At 39.0% G+C, this 6058-nt stretch overlaps 1 non-coding gene across 1 annotated transcript; it reads left to right on the forward strand.

The window, feature by feature from the left end:
- The first annotated feature begins 2100 nt into the window (after positions 1 to 2100).
- trnai-uau lies at positions 2101 to 2194 on the forward strand. The gene is made up of 2 exons: positions 2101 to 2138; positions 2159 to 2194. It is a non-coding gene; the product is annotated as a tRNA-Ile (tRNA).
- The last annotated feature ends 3864 nt before the right edge of the window (positions 2195 to 6058 follow it).

The following is a 6058-nucleotide window of genomic DNA, read 5'->3' on the forward strand; positions in this document are numbered from 1 at the left end:
ATAATGCACCCACAAAATATGGCAATTTGACATCGATGAGGAATGAGGAGCGCTCCCGGAATATAAATCATTTGGCTTGTGGAAGCCTCCATCTTGCCTCGAGCTACTTTGCTGCGTGCGTGTGTGTGCGTATTTGTTGATACCCCCCCCCCACCCGTTGTTCTTCTGTTCAGAAAGGTTTTTCATATGCAGCCTACCCTCTCATCTCGGCACGCAGCTCTGAAAACGTGACCGCGGGGAGGCACATGTGAGGCATTTTAAGCGCCTCGCAGTTGCAAGTGAGGTGAAAATTAGAAACCACTGGAGAGTGTTGATGGCAATATTTAGATTTGTTTTACAGCTTCACGCACGAGACGCTGCCGCTGCAGATCGTCAGTCACGTTTCGTGCGATTGTTAAACATCATTCCAGCTCCATGAGCATTAATTAGCTGGTGCAGACTTTCAAATCAAAGAAATACCCATCAGTTTTTTTTTTTTTTTTTGAATTTGGAAAGATAATGAATCTAATTTAAAAACACACATTTCCAGAGTCTGCAGAAACAATTCGATGTTCCTCTGGCAAAATCACACTGTTTCAAATCTACCACCATCACGGTTCTGCTGTTCTAGCTGATGTTTGGGTTTGTGACCTGGGTAAATATTAATACACGAGAGGCAAACTGAACCGAGGGCGTTAATATTCCGCAATAAAAGCCTTTCTTGAAATGTTTTTTTCTTCACAAATATTTTGGCGGCCGGCTGCAGGGATTTGGTCCCATTCTGCCACACAAGCGTTACTGAAGTTGAGCCCTCATGTTGTGAGGTGAATCTGGCTTCACAGTCAGAGTTCACCCTGAAGGCGTTGGTTGGAGATGAGATCAGGCCCCTGTGCAGGATCCACGCCGCATTTAAAGCGTCAGCATCACATAGATGTTTTGTTTTTAGGTTCACTGCGACAGTTGTGCTCGTGAATATTATTATTTATTAACTGTGCTTTGTGCATGCATTAATTATCAATGAACTGGGAAAGCACACTCATAGATAGATAGATAGATAGATAGATAGATAGATAGATAGATAGATAGATAGATAGAACCCACTTAAGTCTTCTGTATATTTTAATCACATATATTTTTGTCTTCGCCTGGACTTCTGGCAACATTGCACAAATGTTGATATGTCTGAAAACTTTCTACATGTATGGAAAGTGGAAACTTAAAAGACTGACTCTAAATGAACCATTTTTGATCAAAATTTACCTTTTTACATTCATTTTACCACCTATTTTACCTTTATGTGTCAAGTTATTTCTTCATCTTGTCTGATAATGAGAAAGATTTTTAATTTTGAAATGTTTTCCTTCATTTTAAATGACGGTCACTTTTGGCTGTTTCTTGTTTTGGTCTGCATTACTTAGACCAGTGTTTCCCAATACCTTTCTTGAGTCTTAGCACATGTTTTACATTAGAAAAATCCTAGGGCACACCACCGAATAAAAATAAAAGTATAAATAATGGAATAATTACCACGATGATCACCTACTCACAATTTACAAGAACTTATAAAAACACACACAAACATATATCTTCATTGGTGGCTCTGAGTCTCTCTCTCTTTTTTTAGTTTTTAGTTTGTTGTTATTATGCTTGAAAAGCCCAGCTTATTTCCAGGCAGGTAGTTTTAATGTCTCTGCTATGGTGTGTGGCTGTTTTAATTTGGCGAGCAGACTTTTGGTAACTGGTTTTGAGAGCTTTCTCATTCATCTCTGAGGTCAATGAAGCTGCATGTTTAGTTATGATTGGAGATGCTTGGTGGCATCATGACTTATTCTGTTGTTTGAACGTCAACAGGTAGCTGGACAGGTTAATTATCTCCCTTCTGCCATCTAGTGGAAGATGATTGAATTGTTCTACCTCTCACTATACGCCGCTGGCATAGACGACCGAAGACCAATTATTTACAGTGAATAAATAGTCATTTTCCGATCAATTACGTGAAATTATAATTTCCCGCGGCATACATGACGACCTGTAATTGTACTGCGAACAGAAGCTACTGATTTAGACGGACTGACCCGTGGTGCTGTTCTTAAACCCATTTCCTGGCCGACAGACGCCGTAGCTCCAGTGGCGCAATCGGTTAGCGCGCGGTACTTATATGACAGTACACTGTAGAGCAATGCCGAGGTTGTGAGTTCGAGCCTCACCTGGAGCAGAGTTTTTGGTCTAAACTCACCTGATCGCCACAGGTAGGTGTTGGTCAATGATGAGACACTTCCTCATCTGCGCACAAGAGAAAGTCGGTAATCCTCCATTAGCCGTAATTATATACAGATTAGAGACAGGCCTTTTACTGCCGGTATCATGAAAATCTGACAGGAAGTACTATTGTCAAATAAATGCATAAATAATTAAATCACAAAGTGTTCCCGCATCATATAAAATGCAGAAGAAGATACTATAGGAAGTACCTAAGGTAGTATGAGAAGAAGATAAACTAGGATCAGATAAATTAGGTTGTATTTAAATTAAAAAGAAAAAAAAAGAAAAAGAAATTTGTGTTAACTACTGCAACTATAACTGTAACAACAATGACAGTAATAATAACATAATAAGGCTGCGATTGTGTCCACTAAATATGCAATAACGTGTCCAATGAAATGTTAATGTGTGAATGAGTGAATGTTAATGTGTAAATTATCTTTATTTTGAGATAATAGAATTACATTTTTTCTGTAATTGCAAAAAATAATAAAAAATAAAATAAAATAAGATATAAGCTGGTTTTGAATTAATGTGGTATTTTTATGTAGAACCTCAAAGTTGACAGGAGAACAACAGAGGGACTTTTATTATGATTATATGTTTATGAACATATGGCAGGGCAAGTTATAAAGCACCTCTTCATAATAAAACAAGTCAAAGGACATTCACAGGAGGCATGGAAAGGCAATAAAACATAAAATGGTTTAATATGCTTCGGCTTAGACATGTGGCCTGCTGTATAGTATGAATATGATAGCATTTTATTTGATTTATAATTTTAATTTCTATTTTTACATTGCTAACAATTTTTTGTTTAAACAGTCTAAATGTATTTTATTATTTTATTTTTATGTAAGAATAATGTTACATTTGTGCTCAAACGTATAAAATCATAACAACACAGCAAACGATGATGAACTTATTATATAAAACATTACGAGCATGAATGTAAGTAGGATATTTTAAGCAAAGTAAATAAATTTTATCTCCAGACTAATTAAAAATTACATTACTGTTTTATGTTGTTCAATAGCGACCCCTGTCGGTCAACAAGTGGAACTACTACTCTCATGTGAAATCGGGTCTGCACCACTAGAGGGCGGTATTACTGCACAAACAGCCAAGAGCTCCAAACTTATTTTCTATATTTAGACGTGTACATGTCACTAAAAATCACACAAACACATAAATTAAACAAATAATTCAATAAATAAATAAATAGATAAAATTAGCAGATGGGGGGCTGCAGGATAGTATTTATTGTCTGCTACTTTTGGACATCTTTGTAATTATTTATATTTATAATTATTTGTTTATTATTGATTACATTTTTCAGTCCAATCCAAACAAACCTTCAGGAATGTCCCCAAACGTTGATTTTCAGTGGCTGCGTGCTGCTCAGTTTCTTTCGCCACATCTGCAAATCTGTGTTCATCACTTCTTATCCCTTTTAAGACGTTTTTTTTTTCTCGCATTTCGCTGTTCACAACTGTTACATGCTGTACACACGTCTCTATCCTTGCGTGTTTACGTGTTGTGTGTGTGTGTGTGTGTGTGCGTGCGTCTGTGTGTGCAGGTCTGTCACTCTAAGCCCCTTAAAGCTGGGAATGAACAAGCAGAAGATTGCAGTAATGATGTGACCCAGATGTCCCGGGTGCAGATCTCCGGGCTGAAAATGAGAGTGCAGATCAGGATCTCCCCATCACCCACGCCCCCCCACCCGCCCCCCCTCCTCTCCATCCGGCCTGGGACACAATCACTGAGCATTTAGCAGCGGGGGGAATATGTGTGTATATCATTTGGGAGGTTGAAGTGTGTGTGTGTGTGTGTGTGTGTGTGTGTGTGTGCAAGTTGTGTGTGTTTAAGCTCATCCAGATCCATGTAAACATCAGATTTTCGAGTGTGTGCCACTTGTTCTTGGTGCTCCGGATTAGATGTAACAGTTTTTTTTTTTTTAATTTACTCTCCTCAACTGCCTCCATAAGACACTAAAGCCTGGCTCCCCCCACTTTCCTCCCCTCGAGTCACCCATCCTCTGAGGTCACCAGGTGGCTGAACAATCACATAACACACACCAGCCCGACGGTAGGCTCAGTGGGCCACTTTATTCAATGAGAAGCTCGGCGGCTGACGTGGCGCAAGCATCTGTGTGCGTAGAAGTGCTGTGTGTGTGTTGTTGTTGTTGTTAGGGATTGAGGGAAAGGGGGACAAAAGACAGAGAGTTTAATATTTGGGATAAGCTGTGATTGAACATCCTGAGATCAGAGCAGAATGATCAAATTCTGCCAGCGATAATCCCTCATCTTGGAAAATTAAATACCACTCTGCAGTCGTCTTTCCGCTCACTCTCGGCTCTCTTCACGCACACACACACACACGCGCGAGCGTTCGGCCTTTAAACGAGGCCTTAATCTGACATGTGTCTCATAACCCTGGTTGGTTCCTTGGGGAGCTGCTCTGATATCTGATGAGTTTTTCATTAATAAGACACAAGCCTAATCCTGAGGGAGAAACACAAAATGACAACGGATAAGCCCTGCTTTCCTCATCCTGCCAACACACACACACACACACACACACACTAATAACAACTATAACTTAACATCTTTATACAGTACATGCACTTATATTATCGTGCCCGTCTTAATCTGCCCATCCCAGTTTTATTCACTCCAGCCTACAATGCCCAAATGAATTAAATATTATCTATATTTTGTAATCTTAACAGTATAAGCTCCTCTTCTGCAAAGTTTGCAACAGTGCAAATGCTCCCATGCGTGTGTCTGCAAAAGTGTTCACGTCGTTGCTGTCGGCTGCAGAGGAAAGCCCCTCTCCTAATAAAGTTGCACAAAAGGGGAGAATCCCTGAATTCCAGAAATGTTTCCCAACACGTTTTAATTTCCATTTCACACTGTATATTGACTTTGAAACGCGAGTGATCCTGTGATGTCGTGACCGGTTTGAATTATTTCACCTCTTGAGGGAAGGCTCAAACAACTACAACGCCCATGAGCCTTGAATGTTGATTAATTGATGGAAAATACAGCAATTAATCCTGAGATTTTATTCGTTTCAGATAAAAAAATAAGTCCGAGTTCATTTCCAACTGAAGACAAGTTAAAACGTGAAACCCTATAGCGTTTAGCACAACAGAAATTATGAGTAATAACCACAGTCACCTATAGTGTTCCTATACGTGCGATGACGGGTGCGATAAGAGAGTCATTGCTTTGCAGAAAAAAATTCCATGTGTCATACAATAATGCACGGGTCAATGTCCAAGTATCTGTCTAGCTCAGGCTGAAAAAAAAAAAAAAAAAGACCCAACATACAATTACAGAAGGTCACATCATGTGACAAAAGCATGTGATTTTAAATTACATTTAAAGTAGATTTTATGTGGTGTAAGACTCAAAACGATAGGCCAAGCTATGGGAAGATCATAAAGTTAAAATAAAGGAATGTAGTCCAATAAGACTATAGCCTATAAATAACTATTTGTACTTTTTATAAGATTGTTTACACCCTGAGAGGGTTTTTTTGTAATGCTTTTTTTGTTTTGTTTTTTATGACACGAGGTATCCCACACGGGATATTAGAGGAGTGATTAAAACCTTGTAATAATATAGAAAAAAAAAACTGCAAATGAATTATGGTAAAATGTAACGCTCCCTGCTGCTGGAGACTCCTTCTCAAACCTCTTCAGTCGTCCATGCTGTACTAAGTTAGATTGCGCTCGTTACTTACCGCGGCGCAGTTAGGCGTCTGTGTGTTAACTTTCAAGTGTTGATGAGAATCAAATAATTTAACGTCA

Source organism: Mugil cephalus, chromosome 16 (genome assembly GCF_022458985.1).
Source record: "Mugil cephalus isolate CIBA_MC_2020 chromosome 16, CIBA_Mcephalus_1.1, whole genome shotgun sequence".
Taxonomy (NCBI): Eukaryota; Metazoa; Chordata; class Actinopteri; order Mugiliformes; family Mugilidae; genus Mugil; species Mugil cephalus.